This window comes from Artemia sp. Qi Xiang Cuo, chromosome 9, assembly GCF_049724085.1.
Source record: "Artemia sp. Qi Xiang Cuo chromosome 9, ASM4972408v1, whole genome shotgun sequence".
NCBI lineage: Eukaryota > Metazoa > Arthropoda > Branchiopoda > Anostraca > Artemiidae > Artemia > Artemia sp. Qi Xiang Cuo.
The window spans coordinates 6455467-6481472 of record NC_142802.1 but is presented as its reverse complement, the minus strand read 5'-3'; positions in this window follow the sequence as shown (position 1 = coordinate 6481472).

Genomic DNA, 26006 nt, shown 5'->3' with positions numbered 1-26006 from the left:
ATCCAGGACAGCTTCCCCCCATGATTTTAATTTTTTTGGATTTTCTGACGTTGTGCGTAAAGTAAATGGGATTCTATAGTACACTTTATTATTCTATATAACTCTGAATTAATTGACTAAGCTATCACTAGATCATGACTCACAACTATTTGGAAATAGAATAATCAATTGAATGTTTTCAAAAATCTTGTCGTACTTATTTTTGAATTGGCTGATACTCAAGATATGACCATATTACGAACGGGGAATGTACGTTTAGAGTGTAAAGTTGCCAATGATTTGAGTGAAAGTATTCTATTAGTATCATTGAGTCAATTCGAAACTTATTGGGAAACCAATCCCGACGGCAGTGTTCTACTAAGCCTTGCCCCATGACCCCATGACCAATCGGAGGAGAGTACAGGATTTAACGAACAAGACCTGTGGCTTTCATGACCCGATCTATGTATTTTTCAGATGTTGAGGCTCTTCTTACAAGCAGTTTCTAAACATTTACACTTACTGTCCTCGCCTGAACTAATTGATAGTATGAAATATACAACCTTCTTAAATTTTTTTGTCTGTGTAATAAGAATAAAATTTTAATACATTGAAAGTAAATTTTTTTGGTAAAAAAAAAATATTATGTAAATAATAAACATGTATTTCTATACTTTAGATTTGTTCTTTTATCACTCAGAAGTAAATATCGAGAACAACTAATTTAGGTCAATCATCTGAGTTCACTGCCTACTGATCCTGCTGTTCTTCAACGTCAGGGTCACATATTATACAGTTTAATGTAACTTCACTCTTACCATATATCTTTTTGCAGTCAGAGATAATATTTTCATTAATTTTGCAAAATTCACGTTTTTCAAATCAATTATTTGAATAAACTTCACATAGTGTCTTCAAACAATCAATCAAATTATATAACATACAAATGAAAATCAGTAGATATGTCATCATATTATCAATTGTCTTCACAACGACTAGGTAAAATTAAAATTCTTTTTTTATTTCAACAGTTTAATTGTAGACTTGACTCCTCCTCCCAAAACAACTTAGAGCCATGATAATGCCAATCTCTCAATAATAAATCAAAATAACGCGTAAGATTCTTTCGAATCATACCAGGATATGACTTCTCCCATTGATCAAATTTACCAAAATAACATTTGAAGCATTGGTGTTGTCTAGGGTGCGAGGCACATATCTTTTCAAGACATGAAATAAAATCTTTTGTACGACACACCCTCTATGCAATTTACGCGGGTTGCATAATCTACAATTTTCATCATACTCGTCAATTATTATACTATTTTTACATTATGACAAACTGCCAAGTGTACCCATGCAGATTGGAGTTGTATAGAACATTTTTTCATGCGGTGAGACTCTCACCAACAAACTGAAACAGACCTCCGAGCAGTCAAGTTTGAGGGAGAGAGAGAGAGAAGCAAACCTTGTTTTAAAAAAATCTATGTCACGAAAAATTAGATTTTTAAACTTCTAGTGCAGTGTTTTCAAAAGAAAATCAATAATATCATTCTGTTATACACCGATTAACGTGTTAATAAATTGTGTACAAGTGTTTTGACCAAGACGTAAGGTTTTCATACAACAGTATCACGACGGAGAATCGGTTTTTATTATATGAACAAGTATTCTCCGATAAAATATATTCCTTTAAATATATAGGTCCAGACAGTAATAACCAAAACTAAACATTTTTTCAATAAACGAAATATTTACTCTCCGTTTCTCTCTCACATACCGTCATTTTTTTACAATCATCACAATTTAGCACCACGCATCAGAGTGTAAAGGACTATTTATCTGCTTTATGAATATATTACAAAATAAAACTAAAAAAATATATCTTATATTTAGAAACATTTTTGTTAAACAAAGTTAAAATATAATTAATAATTATTGATAAAACTTATTTTAATCTAAAACTTTAACTGGTGCATTCTATTCAGTTTCAAGTTTATTTATATGAACTATATCCAGTTTCGCGGAAAAGTATAGCTGCTCCTCAAATATAAATTTTCTCAATGATATCCCACATCGTGCCTAAAGATCATTACAATACACGCTTAGTAGAGATCCACTTGTAGGTTCACTGCTAAGTTTTATACTCTTAACTGTACATTATTTCTACTACATGCTCCAAAATCAATCTCCAATAAACGAAACGTAGCACTCGCTTTCTATGCTAAACGCTTGTCAATAATAGACCATAACATAACTGTTATCTTTCTCTGAATTCCAGTCTCTTACTAATATGAGATACAATGAAAATCACCCCTTATGTTGAATCTGGGTGCTATGCATTGGTTGCTATTACCTCATAGCTCTGATTTTCATCGCATCATATCTGGAGGACCCTCTGTGGAAACATCTCTGAATGGTCTAGAGCTGGGTGTAGCTGCAGACAACTGTTTAACTGTTTTTGTGCACTTTGAATGTAAATACATATTACTAACACTATAAACAAACTTTATTTCTTGGTGGGATGTAAATAAATTTTTTGTGTATGTTTTTTCAATAAATATTCCTCTCTCTATTTAAGAGATGTTTATAAAATGGACTATCTGAAAATCAATTTTAAGATCAAAGCTAATCGTTAGAATTAAAATGCTTTCAAGTATTTTTTGAAAATTGCGTAAATCTTTATTTTAAGATGTATTATATAATCATGAATATCCTTTTTAACGTTTGAATGGAAGACACAATTGGCAAGTGAAACTTACTTATTTGAAAAACTTTTTCATTAACACTAAAAGTCATAAGGTGGCTTCGAACATCGTTAATAGGTACTTAGGGGTGCCGATGTCATTAATATTTTACTATATATAGTAAAAAAAAAATCGAGCAAATTTAAAGGATCTAGTAAATTTCCGAAATCTAGCAGAAACTAGTAAAAAGTCATGACTGATCTTAAAAAAAACTTTTTTTATTTTCCAGGAAATAAGGGATAAAAATTACCTAAAACATATGACAAATTTACAGTTTTTGCTTGTCTGTTTTATAATTTAGAATTTTGTTTGTTAGTCTCAGAGACAAACAAGCAGTCACCTATTTTCATCAGCAGACCCTTCATTTTCACCGTCTCATGGCCGAAAAAATCAGAATTCTGTGTATCAAGTCTGACCAACTAAAAATGAAGCTACAATGATGATTGGATATGTGATGATCGGGAATATATTTGAATCAAAACAAAAGCCAACCACCCAGGGTGATCAGGTGAATATCCTCAGTTCAAAAATTTTTATTGAGAAAAATGGAGTCTGCAAAGAGAAATTAAGAGTAAGTAGAAATGTAACGTGATATATATATATATATATATATATATATATATATATATATATATATATATATATATATATATATATATATATATATATATCCAAAGAAAGGATTATTTAACTTGTAGGGTTTCCGGAATTTTCAATCATACTATGAAAACGAAAGAAAAAGGAAAAGAGAAAAAAAAGAGGAAAAAAGATTGGGAAAATCGTATTAATCATCCTCCTATAGTAAAAATCGATGCTTAATGAAAAAATATCTTTTGAGCATTTAGTAAAAAAAGATTGCAATCTAATAATTTTTTTCTCTCTGAGTTCGTAAATTCTTCAATGTCAGGGTGACAATCCTGAAGATAATTGTTGGGGTGGAATGGTAGACCTTGAACCGAGAAATTTTAAATTGGTCCGCAAAGCAGAGGCTACTCGAAATATCATTGATTGCAATACTTTGATTCATAATGTTTTTTATGGCACGTAAAACCCAGACAGTGGCAAACGTCATGAGAAGTAAATTGAGTCCGACTGGCTTATCCCGTCCCGACTTGATGAATTTTCTTAGTGTTTTAAATATCATTATCAAGGTTATTCTTATTAAGTTATTAGTGGCAATAATTGTAATAATTTTTGTAATAATATTGTAATAAATTTTTGTAATCCTTTTCCGTTTTGCGTCTTACTTTTTAGAAAACACCATATCTCAGGACTCTTGCACAAAAATCTTCCCAATCAAACTGAAAAAGGGACTTATGATATAAAAAAAAATTATCGCAAGGTGAAATCTAACCTATTAGTTTACAAAGTAGGATAAGATGACATTAATCAACCGAATTGCCATTCTAGATAATTGATGTCTTGTTTCCATCGACTAGTTTTGTTCAAACAAAAAAACTGGATCATTCACTTTCTTCAATTTTCCACTGACTATTTAAATAATCATCTTGTTACAAGTCTATAATAGCCTTTGGCAATCCATCATGAAGACTAAGCCTACTTTTGAGAAAAAACTGAAAAAAGGGGTTGGTTGTTATGCTTGTGTAACAATGAAAATAATTAGCCCTTGCCTTTCCAATCCCCCCCCCCTGACCGAGCCAATTTAGTGTAGCCGATTTGTATGCGTATCTTAGCCGAGGCGTTTAAGCAATTATTACATAAAGGTTTCGCTACGTTTGACTATTATAGGGGTTGCCTAAATATGAAAATATAGAAAAAAATTCAGTGGATCTAAACAATAAAATATTGGCATTTACAACTATTTAGAATGCAGTATAAACTCAAACAAAAGACAACATTATATGTTTTCTCTCAATATGAAGAATAAAAAAAAGTCTTGCATGAAAATATTTATAGGCCTACATGACACTATTATATGGCAGCATATATAAAGTCAAACATACAACTTTTAAAATATTGTTCTATTATGGTGCAGAATGTATAAATTCATGGAGATGACTTTTTACTCTCTAATTCTATAATTAAGATTTAAAAATAAAGTTATACAAATTACTTTGTTAGTTTTCCTCTGATACAAAGTAGTGCACTAAATTGTCATACAGGATACATTATACTACCTCATCTCTGTATAGAGAAAAAAAAAGTAATAGAGATGACTTTTTACATCTTACAGTTATAGATCAGCCTTAGAAAAGCCAGAAACACACCTTTTTATACACCATTTTATTGTAGAGCAGCCTAAATAAAGTCATACAGCTAGTTTTATATACCGTGGATGTTGATAAATATTTATTTCTATTTATAGACAAAATATTATCTTAACTTAAAAATTTGTGAAAATCCAGCTGAGGCCAACAACAATCTCCTGATCTGAAGAGGCCCTTTTCACTGAACTTCATAAGCACATGAGCCTCATAATAACAATAATTCAGGAGTTAATATTTATGAAGATTTTATTTATGTCATTTTAAATAGTATTCTGTTTTCAACTAGGCTTTGTGGAAAACTTATTTTCTGAAATATTCTAACAGGTGTCTGGGCTTTATATGATTCTAAACTAAAGAGTCTGGGCTATCTAGTTCAAAAAAGGTTGATTGATGAATGATATGAAATTCGAATGAAATTGAATTAAATTGACCACGCTTTTTTTTTCTTTATTTTCTTATTTTTATAGTAAATATTATAGTCTACGTTAATATTTCCAATCGAAGATTTCTGTCATTTTTTTTTATTACTTAATTATAAAAATTCAACATAAAAAAAACACGACAGTAAAAGGTTTATATTTGGATTGTCTAATAAATGAGGTTTAGATTTTTATAAATAAGTATTTTTTGAATATGTTACTCTTGAAAAAAGTATTTAAAAACTAGTTATGTTATTAACTACTTTTCAATAACTAAACTAGTGTTAATAGCTTCTTTGTGTGTTTACAAAATGAAATACATTTTGGGACCCTTAAAGATCCTAAGATGCATTCAACCCCAGAAGTGATTTTTAATTATGAAGGCATCAAATAACGTTTTCACTTTCATCTTTGCTAAATTATATGACACACTAAAAGTTTACCAAAATGTTTGTGTTATGAAAGTGAATGGTGATTAATTTTCTCCGGGATACCAGTTTCGATAGATTTTGCTAATAGTGGAAATGTGAAGCGAGAATTTGTTATATAATATTGATAGTGTTTCTGTAAATGTAGTTATGTGGATAGCTTTATAAAACTTACAGCTAAATGACGGATAGAAGCAGAGGCATGCAACTAAATATTAGTAAGGTACTTTAGGCATAATTTAGAATGGTAATATTTTGCAAGGAGTTGCTACCCCCTTCCTAAAATTATGGATCCGCTACTGGAAAGGTTTATGAAACTTTATTCATGCATCTCTATTTGAATTGCACAGGCTGTCGTACATAAAGGCTTCGTTTCTTAAATATATTTATAGTAAAGCAATGTATTACTAAGGACCATTTTCCGAGTTATAATCTAAAAGAAAGGGAAGCAATGAATAGCTTACAAATTTCAAAAACAAAATACCCGACTGTTTTCAACTTTAAACCTGCTCTCAATAGACTCTTATGACTTTATAATATACAATTATAACCGAAACCATTCAAAAAATCAACGGTTTATAGCCGTGCTTAGCCAAGATCTGTGTTGCAGGTTCTCTTATTGTAATTGTCGGTCAGAGGCCCATATTACTCTTTTACTTCTTTTTCAACGACAAAAAAAACACAAAGCGCATTTTCTATTATACTTTTCGTGGCTTCAATCAATACACCAAAACAGCAGACTGGTCAGTAAATTTTGGTTATCATGTTTTTTGTCGTTTTCAATCATTACCTTCTTGATCTCATTTGTTCCGAGTTTAACTAAATTAGACTTCTTAAAAATATTTTTTTTAACCTGGGACAACCAGAATCAATAAAATTCTTTTATTCCACAAACCTTTTCATGTAGGACACTCCTTCTGTTATGTAGTTCCCTGAAAATAGCAGCTACGTCAATATAATAGATATAAACACTTAAATAAACAAGATGATTTTTTTTTCTTTTAATACTATATCAAATTTTGACTGTGAATAATTTTTGGTAAAATTAGAATTTTTTCTACTTATTTGACATAATTACGGTGGTGGAAAAAACATTTGCTAACGAACTAAATAGGGTGGGGGGGGGCAAAAGTTTCTGATTCCCTTTAATTTTATATGTTGTTGTTTCTAATCTTAAAAAAAAGTCTTGAATCGTTATTGTTTTTCTATATATATTTTTTTTAGGGAGAGGGGGGGGGGGATTTAAATAACCGTAAAAATATGGAAAAAAATGTATAATTTTTATGGTGGAAAAAACCCAGCAACAAAATATTGAGTCGTAAGTTAGAAAAAAATTTCTTTGAAATTGTTAAAGTAATTATTTTATAAATGTCAAAAACACATCTTGGTAAACAGATGTGACGTTTACCATATTAGAGTTTTGATTAACAGTCAACTTGTTTAGTATCTCAACAGCAGAGCCAAACATAACAATATTTTGTGGCCAATTTTTAAGTCAAAAATAACAATATTCTTTTTATAGGTATTTTCTACAGCGACTGATATGCAGCCTGTGTTAATTTCGTTATTTATTAAACTACACATATTATATACAATATTTATTAATACTTCTTAAAACTGCTTGATAATAAGTGTAAACTGTTCTTACCAACAATTTTGCTGTTGTCTTCAATATTTTCTGGTAGAACAAATGAAAATTACGCTAACTCCCGAATGGAGCATCAATAAAGTCAATCCTTTCGCATTGAGAACTTTCTTTTGGTCCCTAAACTCAGTGATTAAACTGGCTAGGTTTTATTCCTCTTTACCAAAGTTTACAGCCCACCATGCTTCATCCATAACATATGACTTTCTGAAAAAAGATTCATTCGAAAACTATCCAGTTGATTGCGCCCGGTTTTTCAACTGGCTTCTTTTTCGATAACTCAAAAGCCTAATTAAGAAAATAAATTCGTAAACCTACCTATCTATTTCTCATGCCACACCCCACCTCCACCACCAGTTGTAAAATTTTGCCCTTTTTTTCGTTACCCCCCCCCCTGTAAAAAAAATCGTTGAAGTTTTGACTGAATCCACCAATCGTTAAGCAACACAGGGGGTATTCCACTCGTACAACAACATTCTTTGATCCCTCAAAGGCCTACTTAAGACAACATCTTCGCCAACAGACAAATACATTTCTATATTCCAAATCCAAATAGAGACCCAGTGTGACACTTTATACAGTGTGTGCCCCCCCCTCCCCCCCTGCAAAAAAATTTGTGGAAGTTTTGGCTGAATCCTTCACTCGGAAAATAACAACGTGCTGTCGCTCCAACCATCCATCTGAAATTTGCCAAGTTTCTCACAGAACCTAATATGATATGTAATCTATAACATTTGAAAATCTTTTTCATTTCTAAGAATTCTTTTGTGCCTGTTCAAAGAGTTCGATGCAAAAAGTTTTTTTATGCATTACTCTTTCATAGATGCATGTTGGAATTAGCACTTACGTGACTTGGATCAAAAAATTTTCTTATACACAAGTAGTCTAAAGGGTTTTTAAACTCCGCACACTCATTAGATCTTATTCAGGTAAGATTCTAATTCAGAAAATCTTTCTCATATGTATTACACTATAACCATGTTTAACTTGGATGCATTTGTTTATGCCTGATCATATAACCGGAGTGAGTAAAGCGTTTCTTACAAATACCACACTGAAAAAATTTTTAACCTGTATGAAATCGTATATGACTAGTCAAAGTTGATGACCTAGCAAAAGATTTCTTACACATATTATACTGAAAAGGTTTTTCACCTGTATGTATTCGTTTATAAATCACCCGATTGAGTGAAATATGTCTTTCATATATCACACTGAAAAGGTTTTTTACATGTATGTAATCGCTTATGTTTATTCAAAACTGATTACCTAGCAAAAGTTTTATTAAATATTTTAAACAGAAATGATTTTTAACCGGTATTCAGTCGTTTATTTCTAGTAAAAGTTTATAAACCGGCAAAAGTTTTCTTACATATTTTAAACTGAAAGGGTTTTTAACCTGTATGCACTCGTTTATGTTTAGTCAAATCACCGATGCGAAAGATTCTGCAATATCACACTGAAAGGTTTTCACTGTATGCACTCGTTTATGTCACAATACGACTGCAAAACCTTTATTACATATGTCACACTGAAAAGGTTTTTCACAAATATGAACTAGCTTATGAACAGTCAAATGTTCCTACTGAGCAAAAGCTATACTACATATATAACACTGAATAGGTTTTTCACCAGTATGAACTCGTTTATGTCCAGTGAAATGTGCCAAATCAGCAACCGTTATCTTACAAATATAACACTGAAAAGGTTTTTCACCTGTATGCACTTGTTTATGGTCGTAGTCAAATATGATACAGCCGAGTAAAAGTTTTCGTACATATTTGACACTGGATAGGAGTTTCACCACCAATGCTGCAGATAGTTGAATTCGTTACTACTAAAAGTAGGGAATAAAATTAAATAAATTTCAATATGAAAGCTAAAAGCAGTACTTAAGTACTGTATTTGGAAAATCATTGGATTATTGGGATTAAAAGGTTAAAGATTAAAAATTGGGATTTAAGATGGTTTTTGGGTATAAAAAAGGTTAAAAGGCTGTCAAATGTGGTATTTTTACATTTACGTGACATTGCAGTTTTAAACGGCCAAACAGGATAAGTAGAAAACATGGCGGAATTCTTTCGACATTTTTTATCTATAATTAACTAGTAAGTCGTAAACGAATATTTAAGACCCTTTTTATATCCAAAAAATATATAAATAATTTATTAATTTGAATTGTTATAAAACAACTTAAATAAAATTTTAAAGAAAAGAGACTATTATATTTAAAAAAAAACCTAAAAAATTCAGTTTATTCTTAGGTTTATTGGATGAACTGCTACACATTTAATGGTTGTTTAACTTATTTAAAACTTTACAAATTAGGATTTAGCCATGGTATGACACTCGATACAATGTCCTTGTGATGTGTGACCTTGGGCTGTAAATCTAATTATAAAATTTTCATTTTTATAACACAAATTTTGTGTGAGTTTATCAAAGTTAGATGCCCTTTATAGGGAACAGGGAGAGCCAGATACTTTAAAAGGGTTGCCAGTGTTTGTCTCCTTTAAGTAATCTTCAGAATATTTTCATTAGAAAAAAGATATTAAGCTATAATCGTCATTTTGATCACTTCAGGAATCCCCCCGTCCATGTAATTTTTTTGCGGATATCAAATGACGCCAAAAACTTACAAAGGACAAATCCCCTGGAATATCTCCACTTGCAAAATAAACCTGAGAAAGAGGAAGTAAAACAAATAAAAATAATTGAGCATGTCGAACCCCCTTAGTATAAAATGTCCACTGGATATTTCTCTCTTCAGTAATAAATCTACAAAAAACCCACCCAAAAAATAACTATGTCCCCGAAACATATTAATACTTATCAATAAAAAAAAACTTAAAAAAGAAACTGGGCAAATTTTATAACTTAAAGAAATGTACCCAGAGGCTTTGGAAAGGTGTGCTATCTTCAAATGCATAATTTGGGAATCTTTCGACCATACTATAATTTGCCATGAGGAAAATAAGCACGCCTCCAATATATTAATTTTGAAAAAAAAAAGAAAAAAAAGGCTGCTAAATTGGAATAAAAATAATTTTCGATTCGTTAAAATGCTTTAGTAAAACGATTGAGGGTCAGACGAATGAGTAGCCTCTCTTATATGTGGAATATTTCGAATATTTAATGTTGCTCCTAAATTTTATTTGAAAAAATAGGTTTTAAAATTTAATTTCCGTAGTTTTGCAAAAAAGGCCTAAAAATATCCCCCTATCTCTTCGTTTAACATTGCCCCCTGAAAAAAAATTCTCCCATAAAATACGAAAAATATATACTAAAATGTAAAACAAGATTTTTTATCCTTTTTAGCAAATAAAATATTTTCGCAAATGCCTTACTCGGCCAATACCAAAACTACGATTCTTGGAAGGGAAAAACTACCATTTTTCTTAAACCGGTAGAAACATTCTTTGAAATTCATACTCTAACCCAGGCTAATCAGCATGAGTACATATCTCCATTATAACATACTGCTGTAATTGTGTCGATACGGTTGACCTATGATCTATTAGTGACGATAGTCTGCACGTAAGTTTGATCGGCTACAAGAATCACTACTGGGGGGGTTTTCATAAAAGGAAAAGGTATTCTAATGGGGGGTTATAATAAAAATAATTTGTTCTTATATCTTCTGATGTTTCCTAATACGGGAATTCCGATTAATTAATTCAATGGGAAAATTAGTTAGACTCTTGGCTGACGGTTCGCGTGTGGTTTACCTGAGTGGAGGCGGAACTTCTAGAGTGGGGAGCTTACATCATCGGTACAATTGGTGAGCTTATATTAACAGCCATACTGACTCATAATCAGATTGATAAGTTCCAGGTTCCCTTGAGAGCGAGTGGAGCCACAAGGACAAACTATCTCGAGAAATACTAACATAGAGAGAATAAAATAAGAAAGTAATGTATTATTTATTACTCACATAATCGTCACAGAGTTTGATGGTAATATCAAAGACACATTGCAGCACAAGACACTAATATAAATTTGTCATCTGGAGCGAAGCAACGCAAAAGTTAATGCACTGATAAAAAGTTTTCTCAAAAGTTTATTTTGAATAGACTGCAAATAATCTCACATAACACAAATCACAAGAAATTCATAGTAGTTTCTCCTAGGTTAGACTGAGACAAGACTGAAAATAAGACTAAAATAGGACTCTCTAATACTGAAAAAGGGCTCCAAAAGACTGCACCAAAATTGCTAAGTTCTAGCTATCTACTTTTCCCAATTTCGCCAGGGGTTACGTCCGGGCGTTACCAACAAGTATATTTTACGGATTCTATTGGTTCTATTATATGGCCTATATTTCTATTGGGTAATGATGAACCAATGAGCTACTTGGGTTTAATTACGATTTATGACTTTTAAGATATCACTTTGGAATTCTTCAGAACGAACAAAATTATACACTGTATCTTTTGGCTTCTAAGGTGTCACTTAGTTCCTGGAAGTCTGATGATTTATTTCTGTGAAAATTCTTAAAAGACAATAGGATTTAATTACATTGAGATGTTTATTCTGATATTTTCAGAACGAACAAAGTTTTACACTGTAGTTTTTTGCTAATTAGGATAATAAATCTTAAAGGACAACAGGATTTAATTACATTGAGATGTTCATTCTGATATTTTCAGAACGAACAAAGTTTTACACTGTAGCTTTTTGCTAATGAGGATAATAAATCTTAAAGGACAATAGGATTTAATAACATTGAGATGTTTATTCTGATATTTTCAGAACGAACAAAGTTTTACACTGTAGCTTTTTGCTAATGAGGATAATAAATCTTAAAGGACAATAGGATTTAATTACATTGAGATGTTTATTCTGATATTTTCAGTACGAACAAAGTTTTACACTGTAGCTTTTTGCTAATGAGGATAATAAATTCTACCATCTCTTGATGGTTTGGTAATTCAAGCTCTTGAGATTTAAATTACATTGTTAGTCATCTGTCATATAAAATTTGGTCAAACTGATATTTATTGCATACATTGGCGACACAAAGGCGGATTTATTTATTAGATTTTCTGTGGGAAAGATTATTACAATGTATGTTTAAATTAGATACATTTGTTTCACTATGTTAAATTGGACGGTTGAGTCTTGCTCGATATGTCGGTCATTTGAATTCTTCAAGTTCATATTTCGGGTGGTTTTACTTTTACTTGGGTAACTTTAGTTGGAAAATTTTGAGGTTTTTGAAAATTGATCCCATTACATATCATCCTTCCCATTCTTAACGATGTCCTCATCGTTGTGTTATGCTACTCTCTCTACACTTTTAAATTTTGATTTTTCTTTAAAAGCATTTATCTTAGTATTCATTACTTGAATTAGCACTGCTTTTGTAAAATTTATATCTTTTTTTTTCATATCCCTGATTGCTCTACTAGACTATACATGTAACAACATTACTTTAAAGTCTATCGCCTACTCACTCTATTTGGCGAAAGAGCCAAAGAGTTTCTATTGACTAACACATTAGGTTATATGATTACATAATAATTATTGTTTCCTCCACCTAACACTAAGTTGACCTTCACCTGATACGATTATCTCATCACTGAAAATGGTACATATTGGCCTTTTCTAATACTTGACTATACTTCCACCTGACGCTATAATGACACGATTACTCTTTTATTCCTTCACCTGATATTCTAATACTTCTACCTGGTTTTAACTAACTAAGTTCTGCTTTTGCAATTAGAAAAGCAGAACTTAATGACTTAACGTGGTAAATAAAAGAACTTTATTATTTAACGTGGTACATATTCGCTACTTCTAATGCTAGTTTATGCTTCCACCTGACGCTATATTGGTGTGATAAGTATCTGACTTCAAAATCATCTAACTAAATCTAAGAATTTAATTACAACGCACTGATATGTATGAATTAAAATAATTTGCAAGAAAAATTTGACACGTTAATAGGTTTAAATTTAATGTTTGAGTGCAACACTGAGTTTATGTAATTTACACTTATTTTCATTTGTTTTATGAAAAGTTTCTCTATATTCACTAGAGTTATAAGTTGGATACATAAGGTTTCACACTTACTTCATCATTCTACGTGTGTATGATACTCACATACGTTATCACTCCTACTTTGGGCTTCCATTCAGGTAATTACTGTGTTGGCTAATTGTCTATGCTTTGCCTTCTTGGTGTTTAGCTTTTTGGCATTAGTTCCTGGGTATGAGTGTCCATGTTGTTCGTACATATGACAACTTGCACAAAATTGTCCGTATGTGGTCTACTATGTCATATACGAAGAGTTGATGTCACAGGGAAGTTGCAATGTCTATTAGGTACATATCCCTTGGAGAATTGATTACATGAAACGGGTATCTTGATCGCTGGGCTGGGTATCTCTTCTTGAACACTTTTTTCCTCGGGAAAATCTACTACTCGTACAGTGTGGGTTTTTCGTAAATTGTTTACGTTCAGATGTCCTTTTATTTGGACTATGGGCTGTGTTACGATATTTAACGTTGACTATGATAGGCTCAAAAACTTGATCTTAGGGCCTTGGTTCGACGCATTGTCTTTGATTCCTGATTAAATGATACACAATCATTGAGGGTTTAACATGGAGATTAAAACAATAATAACTGGTTGGTTCTCTTCTCTGAACACTTCATTTTGGGAAATATTATAGCACGTACAGTTTTTATTTCCTATTAAATTGATCATGTTTGCTTTTTCTTCTCATGTAGGATGGTTTGGTTTTGCGACATCTAATGATGATTGGATAGAGTCAAAACTTAAGCTTTTGATCTTGGTTCAACATATTGTCTCTAATTTGGGGCTTAAGATATATAATCCTTGAGGGATTGACTCTAGGGTTATTCTTGGTGTTCCAAACATTAAATCTTAAGGAACTTGCCGTCTAAGGATAGTTATTTGACGGGTATTTATGCAGTTTTACGACATGACTGGTCGAGGTGGTTTTCTACGTAAATACTAGTTCAGATATATATCTATATATATAGGGTCCTTGGTTCGCCGATAGTAGTTGGGGTAGTGTTACCTTGTACTAGGCTTGGTTGACTTGGGTTGTCATTAGGTCATTGTCTTCAGGGGTTTCCTTGGTGAGTACTTATCGGTGGTTGACGAATGATGAGAGTAGATGCTACTAAGTTGTATCCGTGTCGCCTGCTGGTACGCCAATAATTAGTTTGCACTGATTACTCTGCTTCCTGGAATATAAATATCTGGGCAGAATCACATGCTCTTTACAATTACATAAGTTAAAACATATATAACAACAATACGCAGTTTTCATAATATTATACGTAGACTAATATTTGAAATAATAGTCGTGATTAGTGGTACTAATAATATCAATTTTTATAAGGATATGGTTAAATTCAAAGACAAGACGAGTAAAAACAATCTTCATGCTTTTACATGCATATTGCCATAATACTAGTTTAATATACTAGGTTGCTTATCTCGTAGCAACCTAAGCAATCATAAGAAAAATGATCATGTTTGCGAAAAATAACACAATATAAGATTTTCAAGATTTGGTGATTATATATATACACGTATATATGTGCATTTGACACATGTTCAATATTCAATACATTTTTAAATGTTATTCAACACTCATCTACTTTAGCATTTACTTTTCTATTATACTACTACTTGCGAGGTAGGCTACATGGTTTATATGAGAGGTCTTGATTTACTATAAATTTTCAAATCTTTATTGTTTATGCGCGTCCATGCCGCTTAGGAAATATATCTTTGCAGCTGCATGGGTTTGCAAAAAAAAAAAAGTGGAAATTTGGGACTGGACATGGCACGAATGAGGACCTCTACTCTCATTCGCCTGATAATGTCCTCCCTTATTTTTTTGCTTAAGGGTTATCAGGAAGTTCTGGGTTTAGGTTTTGCATCTCAATTGGCTCGATATGATCTGTCTTTGCTCCTTTTCTAAGTGTTATCATAATTCTTCCGTAATTTAGGCTTAATAACGTTCTTATAGTTAGAGAGATCATGAATACTAAACCTATCGTCAGGAGAATATTCCACCAAAAAGTTGTTGAAAATAGTCCGTATTTACTTTCTACGTACATTAATCTTTGGTCTTCACTAGTGAATAGGGGAATTTGAGAGTCTAAGGCTTCTCTTATTTTCGTCAGAGGTAAGGTTCCCTTGATATTCTCTATTTTTGACCATATTGTGGCTTTTACTTCTTCGTTTTCAATATTAGGAATTGTATACGACAAATTCACAGGTTTGAAATTGACCACCTTGGGACTTTTTATATTCGTGCTTGTGGTTATTAGTGGTGTTTGCACCGTGGCTTCTTTGGTTACTAATCGGCATCCTTGTTTTATTGTTATTGTTCCCACGTCTTGTAATAGTAGTTCAGTTCTGTAGCTTGGATCGATCCTATCTGTGTTATTATAACAAGAGATAGTCCCAACTGTTTCTTTTGGAACAGAAAACAGCCACAGATCATTCCTAAGGTGGATAAATATTTCTCTTTTAGTACTGCCTACTAGCGCCTCGTATGAGTTGGGAATTTCTTCTTGTTGGGTCTCTTTTAAAAATATATCCAACATACATGATCCGGGTTTTACATTATAAAATGGCAGTGTTAGTTGACATACTAGGTTTTTGAATGCTACACATTCCTTTAGGTCCTGTGGGTTTGCTAAGGCATATTTCCTCCTATCTTGATCAACTAGCAAGTACTCCGCTTCGGGGGTGATAGTCATAAATGAATTAGTTCTACCTATATTGGCTGGAAACATGGAAATTTTATACAAGTCATATATTGATTGTTGATTTATTAACGGGATTGTTACTACTACAAATAATTGTTCGTTTATCTCTGTGATGTGAACCTTCAGCATGGTGTAATAGTGGAATAAGTTTGCTACTTCCGGTTCTGTTGGTAGATGTAGTCCGAACGTTAAATGCGTTTTTATTTCATCCAAGATACTTTTTAGGTTCGAAAGATCCACCAGGTCATATGACAATGTTCCTCCGGTGAGGTCAAATAATGCAAATTCAAATTTCCTGACGTCAGTTGCCAGGTTAAGTAATGACATTGTCACTATGTCTAGTGATACCATGGTGAGGCTCAGTTCGGTAATCACACGATCTACTTCATTTTTTAAATAATTCATTATGTTTACTGTCTTCGATATTTTCTTCGAGATTGCCTCAATTTTTGCTCACTGATATTTGGCTATAATGGCTTGTATTTTTTGGACATGTAAGGTCACGCTCATGGTGTTATTTATTTTTCCTACATTTTCCCTTAGGATATTTAGGTCTTCTTCAGTCAAAAGCCCAAACAAGCGAGAAGCTAATTCTCCCACGATTGGTATTAGACTGGCTGACCTTCGGTATTTGCTTTTTCGAAAAAATACTTCGAAGATTCTCGTGGTACTTTGTTTTAACTTTTGTATTTCCGCATTGAATAATTCAAATAATGCTTGGAGTCTTTGTCTATACAATATCAGAAAGGATTGGTGAATCGATACTCTTAGAGCGTTTTCTTCGTTTAGCTCAGGTAATGGTTCGATATCTTCTTTTGCTGGCTCATCGGCCATTGCTAATCTAGCACAAGTGCGTTTACCGTCTATTGTCCATTCTTGTGTGCGTAGTCATCTTTTTCCTGTTGCTAATAGCTATTTTTCTTTCTTCGGGTTTTAGTACTTGTACCCTGATTTTTTGCGTCTCAGTATTTGTTATTGAAGCTCCTGCCTTTAGGCCTATAGTAAATATGAAATTTGGCTGTGTGCGCGTAAACGTGGGCCCTGTTGTCCAATTCCATTTTGTAATTGTCGTTGGTTTTAGATAAGTCAGCATGGTCAAATTTTCAGGTGATTGTTTACTAAGTGCGCTAATTTCTGGGATTCTGTTCGTCGTAGTTTCCGACATTGAAGGTTGTATTTCTCTTATTGGGGTTACATAGATAGGCGTTGTTGCTTTGGTGTCTGTTCTTTTTCTTTCTGTAGGATTTTTGTTCTTATCATCTTGTTGTGTGTTTGAGAATTTCATTTCCTTTAGTTCGATAATTTGTCTTTAGTCCTTTTTCTTCGCGATTTTTGATAATATTCGCCTCGTAACGTTCTATTCATGAGGATTTTGCCATAGTTCTTTGAGGAAAGTCCATAGGCTCAGTGGTTCATTTAGCATTTCGTAATTTCCATCACAAAGTCTATTTGTTTTGGAAGTTGTCAAGAAGGAACCTGTGGTATATTTTTTCGTAATATATTCACTTATAGATCCGTCCACATTACTTAATTCTCTTTTCCTTCTGTTTTCTCTATTGTTGGTTCTTAGAGCTTTATCGATCTCTGACATTTTCTTATCGAAGTCGTCTACTATGAATTTCGACTTTAGTTTTGGAAGAATGGGGGGGGGGTAGATTTCCTTTAGTATCCTTAGGGTGCGTTTCTTTCGTGGTCTGCAAGCTTTTATCCGATTTTAAGAATTGGAATATGGAATCCTTCAATTGATTGATATTCTTCTCTAGTCTCATTACTTGTTGAAATAGGGTTTCAAACGGTTTGGGATCCAGTTTCATAAATATTTTCCAGGCATTGTGGCTTGCAAGTAACGAGTTTTCATGTTTGAAGATTATTCCATGTTTTACGATATCTTGGGCTATAGTTTGGGAAATGAAGATTGTTATGACCTTTTTTATCCACATCCTTTTTGCTGTTTCTGGAATTAATATTTCATTAGACATAGTATATGAAGACTTCTTATGATTGATAATTGAACGAGAACTTTGATTCTTATTATTTGTTTTTTTTTCTTTTAGGGAAAGAAACAAGGTATTAATTCTGATATTATATTTATACTATTTTATGATAATCTTTGTTGCCCGAAGGAAACAAGGTAAGATTAAGATTCGTTGTTGTACAATTTGTTACTTTGCTTATGGTTATCGTACTGTTGATTCTTAGGCTGGGGGGATAGATATTTTAATTACTTTCACGTAAGAATTTTTGTTTTAACATAAAAGTGATTGGGTTAACTTTAATTATTTTTGGTTGGGACAGCTTTTTTGATTTCTTGATTACTTTTGATTTTGATTGATAAGTTTTAATTCTTTTAAATACAATTTCATTTCTTCTCGCTCTATATAGTACACTCTTTGGGTTATATAGATACTGTTTGTAGTATTTTATTTCTTGGAGGGGGTCATGTTTCCCTTGATATTTTACACAGTTTGGGTTTCCTTCAATTTTGTAAACTAATTTTTGCTTTTTACATTTGTCGAGGAGTAATAAATCTGTCTGGCAAGGACATTTAACATACCTGTACCGGACTTTGTATTATTTTTATAATATTCTTATTTCATGTTGAACAAAATGGAGGTACTTGCCCTTTCTGCCGTTGTATTTTATTCCCAGCTTCCCTCTTGCGGGCCGATATTTGGGTGTATTTGCTACACGTAATTCGAAGATATATGATCCTATGTCGAATTCTCTTAAATCGTATTTGACATCCCATTTCTTTGAAAAAATTTCTTCCCCTGATTTGTTCACAATGATCATTGCTGCCGAGTATCTAACATTTTCTTTGGCTTGTTTTATACATATAAACGCCGTATCAATAATTGCTTTGGCCATTTCTTTATTTGGTCCTTTCAGAACATTTAAGAACAATGGCCAAAAGGAGGTAATTTCTATTGACTTTTGTCTAGTTAACTATTTCAAGATTGGTTATAGTCATGGTACACTCTAGGTCGAGGTCAAACTACCTTTTCACCGGCATTTCCTCAATACATCGGGTACTCATTCATTCGAGAAAGCTCCATATTAACCAATAATGAATACTTACTTTGAGTGGAAAACAAGGTAACTTCAGGTTGAAGTTGAACTGCTTTTTCACTGGTGCCACCTTGCACCTGGCTATTTGTGTGTTCGAACCTAATTCGATTTCCTAAAGTTCCGTACTCTAGTTTAACGACTTTGCGGTCGCTTTACAGGCTTAAGAGTATAAAGACTTTTCGGGAAACTACCTTTTCTGTCAACATATTAACACTGTATTTAGATCTTGTGACATTTACTCTGATTCATAGTTTTATAAATATTAATACGATCCTGATCTATAATGCACTTTCTTTTTAAAACTGTGATAATAATCGATTTTCATAGTTACAACGCTTCAGGTACTATTATAGGGTTCTTTTACCATTCATTGTATCGAGATTATTTGTATATACAGTTTCTTCGACTGATGTTGGGTTTTAATTTCAATATGGGTACATCATCCGGCAGTGCCGCCTTTGAATTTGGAGATGTAAGCATATCGAGGAGCCGATAATTTTCCCATGACGAAACATTTGAGCTGAGAAATTGGAGTTCAAATATTATATCATTTTTACCGTTTTCAGGTATATTTAGGTACATTAAATACACTAATAATTGGTTTGGGAGGTGCAGGCCCTCCAGAGTGGCGGTCATGTCATTTCCTCGCATATTTTGTCGAATGACTTTCCGGCACAACTGAGATAAAGACAATGGGTCATTTATTATTTTTACCACGGAGAAACTTAAGTTCACGTGTGATTGGCAACAACATAGTTGCTCACGTACGATTACGTCTAATCCAGGGACAATTTTTCTTCCAAAATTTTCATCATCTTGGAAGAAATTCAGGGTTATTTTCTTTATGTCTTTATATTCTCTTGGGGTAACTTGAAAAATGGCGGATCCCATTGAAGGGTCTATTGGATTCAGATATGTGTTACTTACATAATTGACGTGCAACATTTTAAGAAAACTTTCACCTTTTAACATGTGTCCTTGGTCTATTAGTATGGAGAGAATTTTAATGGGCCAAATTGTAGTTATAATGTTATCATTTTGATCGTACCACATATTGTCGGCGACACAGTTAGACAATAAGCTATATTTTGTTTTCGGGACACTTTGTATTAAAATTCGGAAAGACAAGTTGGCACTTAGTCTGGTGTGTTCGAGCGTTCTTGTCATTGCACCTGCACTAAAGTCATAATGAACTAAGCTTGCCGTTAATCTTAGTATCACTCTTAGTTCTAACATCGTCTTTTGAGATTTTAGAAGATAATATAGCTTAGGACAGTCGAGACTTTCTACTGTTCTGATAAGTTCCTCTTCCTTCATTAAATTATCAACAAGTCCCCATTCCCTTAATGGAGCATTAATATTGTCTACGCTATGTCTTTTCTTAAGATTCCATAAAATTACATTTTCTCGTCTACGATTATTTAATTGTTGATGGCTTGGGTATCTTATCATTGTTACTCTTTTTGATTATTCTACTAGATTTTAGGTTCAATATAAGCACATACCGTATGGTTGCGTGTTTCGGCGTTTCCCTTAACCAGTGGTTGAAGGTTACTTACGCACCGCATCTGGAAATGCGTTCTTATGTAAAGTTTATCAGTAATTATGAACTAAATGATTACTTAATATAAAAGGGTTATAATGATTTAAGATACAATGATGGATTATTTAGGTGATTTCAATTTGATGACATTTGTTATTGTTTGCAGTTGTTCTTAGTTGGCTTTTCTAGTTTAGGGTATTTGACTTTCACTGTATTCTTGGGCTCCTTTTCCTATTTGAGTCGATTTTCGTAAGGAATACCTTGGCACGGTGTCCGACCGCGAAATTTAATCACTCGCGCTCCAGCACCCTGTCAACGCATACCCCACGCATCGAAATTTTTGTCCATTTTTATTCCATATTCTTGAATAATCACTTGTCTTATCACATTTTCTTCTAATGTTGGGGGCTAGGTAGGGTAATTTTTGCGGGTTAGCATTTTCATTAGTCTTTTGGCATTTTTCTTTATTCTAGTTGTATATTGTAAGAGATTCCTCGGCATGGAGCCTGACCGCGAAATTTAATCACTCGCGTTCCTGCTCCCTGCCAACGTATACCCCACGTATCAGACTTCATTTTCTTCTTCATTTCATATTCTTTCACGGTCACTTTTGTCGTCACATTATTTTCTTATGGTAGAGATGAGTTAGGGTAATTCTTGTGGGTCGGTTACTATAAAGAGGTTTGTTGATTTTGTCATAAAGGTTCCCCGGACAAACCGTCATGACAAATGGGAATAAGGTACCACACATAAAGACGGCTGCCCGTCGGCTCCCCATGACTTAGGGTAGTTTTGTCCAATTTTAAAACTGTAGTTTCTCATTATGTGATGATCACTTTTCGTAACTGCCTGGTTGTTTCTCATAAGAGAGCCATGGCCCTGATGGAAATGGGATGCTATATAGACACCACCCGCCATTTCCGCTTGGCCACAGCTTCCCATGACTGGGGGGCCATTCATCTGTCACTTATTTCTTTGTTGCTCATTTACCGTATGTATTTCTATAGTTTTTAATCCTGGGGAGCCAGGACCAAATGGGAACGGCAACGGAAAGACAATGACAACTTTGCCATTCCCCTGTGGCCACTGCTACCTACGACTGAGAGTCTATCTGTTTAAGGAGTTTGGTGGCTAGGCCGTTGCAGTGCTTGACAAGCAACGTCTTATTGTGCAATCAAGTCTCGTATCCCTGTAAATTTTTCTCAACAGAGGGTGAAAGTCAAGTGATTGCATGGTGGGACAATATACACCATGTCCATCCCTGGCTCTAACCTCCTATGCTCGGGGGTTCATCCGTCTTCATTATCGTATATCGTATAGATATTTGAAATATTGTTCTTATTCCATTTTCAGAGTATTTCATGGGGTTATTCGCTGATTATTATTTTATTTTGCTTTTATGAATTAAGGATTGCCATGTGTGCTGAGCTTTTATTAATTCTTGAGAGAAGAAAAAAAAATTTATTGTCACCTTGGAAGCGTATAAAGTACTACTACTGATTTTAGCTAAAAGTATCTATTATATGGATTCGAGTGGGGTTTTTTCTCTTAAGTAGTTAATTAAAGGGTCATATTATATTGTTCGTTAGCATATTTCAATTATTGCGATATGTGTCGATTAGTTTGAGGAAACTCTAAGGTTTTCTATTAGAATTTAACGTGGCATTCGATTTTATACTTGTTGAATCCCTGTTTACAACGAAAATTCTTTCTTAAGTGACCTGTAGTTAACGAGGAAACTCTAAGGTTTTCTATTAGAATTTAACGTGGCATTCGATTTTATACTTGTTGAATCCTTATTTACAACGAAAATTCTTTCTTAAGTGACCTGTAGTTAACGAGGCTTCTTTCTAAACAACTTTTTTTTTAAGCGTACATAGTTTCGACAAATATCATTAAGGCCCTTTTTTGAAAATATAGACTTATTCTTTCAGGCTTTTTAAAAATTAAGCTATCAAACTGTAATGCATTTTCATTTATCTTTATATCTTATTTAGCTGTAACTGATGCATTAAAGTATCTATTCTTTCATTTCTTTAGCTTTGTGTATCCTTGATTAATAGGAGTTGAGTGAGTTGAAGTGTAACTCACTTACTTTTAAGGTGTTAAATCGTCCTTTTCCCGTGGCGGAGTTAACGCCACGTGGTAGAGGTACTTATTATCAATTGTGGTATTACCTAAAGGTTTTTAGTTTGTCGTATGTGATGAAGGCGCCGTGCTAAGGTGCCGCGCGACTAGGGGGGGGCTCATAAATTTGATTAGAATATTATTTATAGTATCTGTAATTCTTTCCTTTGGTATTGTATCTTGATAATCCTTACTAGATTAGCCTTCTATAGGAACTCGATTTAAAGAGAAAGTTTCAAAATTTATTTTATTCTATCTACCAATTTAGTTTTTTTTGAAACATGCCTTCTGAACAAAGAGTAAAAGTGCTTTATCGGTTTTGGGATCTATTCACTTCCTTTCTTTTATGGCTACAACTTTCGCTTGATGACATTAGAAGTTACCCTTTAGTTGTTCATACTTCGTATAAATGTCTGTTTTTATGTCATTAATTTTAGTTAAGTACATATGCTTGCTGGTGAATATGTATATTTTTGAACTCTTGAATACCGTGCTTTCCCAAAGCTTGAATTTCGTGAATAACATGTGGTTTACTATGCTATATTTCTCGGGGGGTTAAGGATTATCAGGGACCTGAGGTCGTAACTGGCTTATAAGGTTAGTAAAATCTATTAAATACCATCTTGTCATAAGTGCATTTATGAATCACTATAATTTTTGGAATTTCTTTCACCGTAATTGGTTTTCTCTTTTTGCATTACTTGATTTCTGAATTATTTTGGTTATTAGTCTTTATTTTGACAGGCCTATGTTGGTTTAATTTAGTCTTACTCGTCTTAGCGATAGGTTGCGCGGTTTGCGTCCTTTATTTGAACCCATAGAAATTGAATTACATTTCTGAAGCAGAATATATCTGCTATTGTCAAATAGCCGTTATCCTAACTGCACGTTGCCGTTTTTTGTAGCGTCACAGTGAATTTATGGGTCACTCTTACGATACACGCTATGTGATAATGGTTTAAATATTTTGGGAATTACGATACTTTAGGAATTTACTGATTTACTTGGTTTGATTGGTTTTTTTTACCCTTCTGGCAGTCTATTTTTAGTAAATTATTTGTCTTATATATATATATCTAATATGCGACTGATTGCAGGACCGCAAGCGAACAATTTTATTTAATATTAGCTTGGCGTTTGGTTTTAATGGTCGTGATTATCTTCCAATTACAGTTCTAAGCCTTGCTAAGGCTAAAAAATTGTCTGGCCTAGGAAAAAGTTTTTTTTGTTAATCTTTTGTTACGGGTTATTTTTTATACTTTAATTGCGCGGTTCTTTTGTAGGGTTTGACTCGCCTTAGGGTAATATTGGTTGAATTTATTGCTGCAATTTTTATGGTTTTTGATGATTATATTGCTCTTTGTCTATCAGCTATAAGCGTTCTACTGTTTTTGCTAATTATTGCAACACTATTGTGTTATTTAGTTAATTGTTAGTCACTATTCTAATTTATGCTTTGACAATTTTCTATTAGTGAAAATATATTCCCTAAAGTTGGTCATCAAAGATTGAAAAATTAATCAATATGCGTCCTTTTTTTTGTATTATTTTTATCTTACTTTTCATTCCTTGGTACGATATTTTGGATCTTTGATAGTTATTTTTACGTATTTTCTTTGCTTGGCAGTTTTTTCTTTGACACTTGTCACTCTTTACTCAGAAGATATGTACATTAATATTTGATTATGCCACTCAGGAAATTTGGCTAAACGAATAGGCTAGGCCATAAAAAAAACTTTCTCTTTTTTTTGTAGGGCTCGTTTTTTATAATTTATGTGTTACACTGGCCTCGGAGTCATGTTTGTATCCATAGGTCAAAATTTATACGGCGAGACCGGCAATTTAAACTCTACAATTTTAGCTTTTTTTTTGACCTTTCAGGGTTACTAAGATGTTGTTTTGCATTGATTCTTTAGCAATTAATTTCCTTTGTTTCATTTAGGTTTCGGAACGGAACTGTATATTATTTTATTTATTTTGGCTTATAACACACCAATCTGCAATCAATATATGATCAACATATGGTTAAGGATATATCAAAAGTATTAACTTTTGAGGTCAAACTATATTTTTGCGCCAAAAGGACTATTAATTACAGGTATGTAATTAGCTCAGAGTACCCTACGGTATGCGTGTCAACTATTTTTTTTTAACAAGAGGATGAACAGGGAGAGTATTTTGATTCGAGGACATTATGCTTACGCTTGGAATCATAGGTATTAATTTATTATCGTATCGGCGTTTTACGCGGGGTCACTTGAATTGTGTCAGCGATTAAGTAGGTAAGCAGTAAGTTTTTTTTTGAAGAATCACGACGTTAAGCTTCCATTTGATTAATGAAAGATGCTTGGTGTTATATGTAGGTCCTTTTTTTGATTTTTTATTCAAAAAAAAAAAAATTTGTTACCATTTGCACTAAGGCCCTTTTTTTAGTTTTATCGTGAAGACTGGGTGCTAAGATTTGGCATTTACTTATGGTTATTTGAACTGCGTAGGCGATTTACAGCGTTGAGAGGGTCGGTCTGAATTCAGTAATAAAATTGCGAAGGGAGGTTTTTATTTTTTTTTGCTTGTTGAATAGCAAGGGTCTTTAAATAATTAAGTTTGATTTGAACGTCCGAAGAATGCCTTTGGCTCCCATTGGTTGTTTTAATTTTTCTTTTATTTTACTAACAAGGACGATATTTTTTGATGATTTAGTTTTTTTTTGTCATCACACATCTTGTATATGGATTATTGATTCACGTAAGTTATAGAGGAAAAGATATATAGCCTTACTTAAAATTAATTTCACTGGGAAAAAAAAATTTGTGGAATTTTTGAACTCATTTACATGTATTTGGGCAACTAATAAGTAATATCCAGCCCTCCAAAGTTGTGTCGTTTTTTTATAATTAGTGAAAAACAATATTCTAAACAAAAAATATATAGTTAATCTAGTTTAACGAGTTTTCGCTCGACTATTGGGTTATTTATTACATCTTGTCGCTAAACATCACATTCTATAAAATGTAATCACTTTAATGTATTAGAATGGGGGTTTTGACGAAATTAATTGA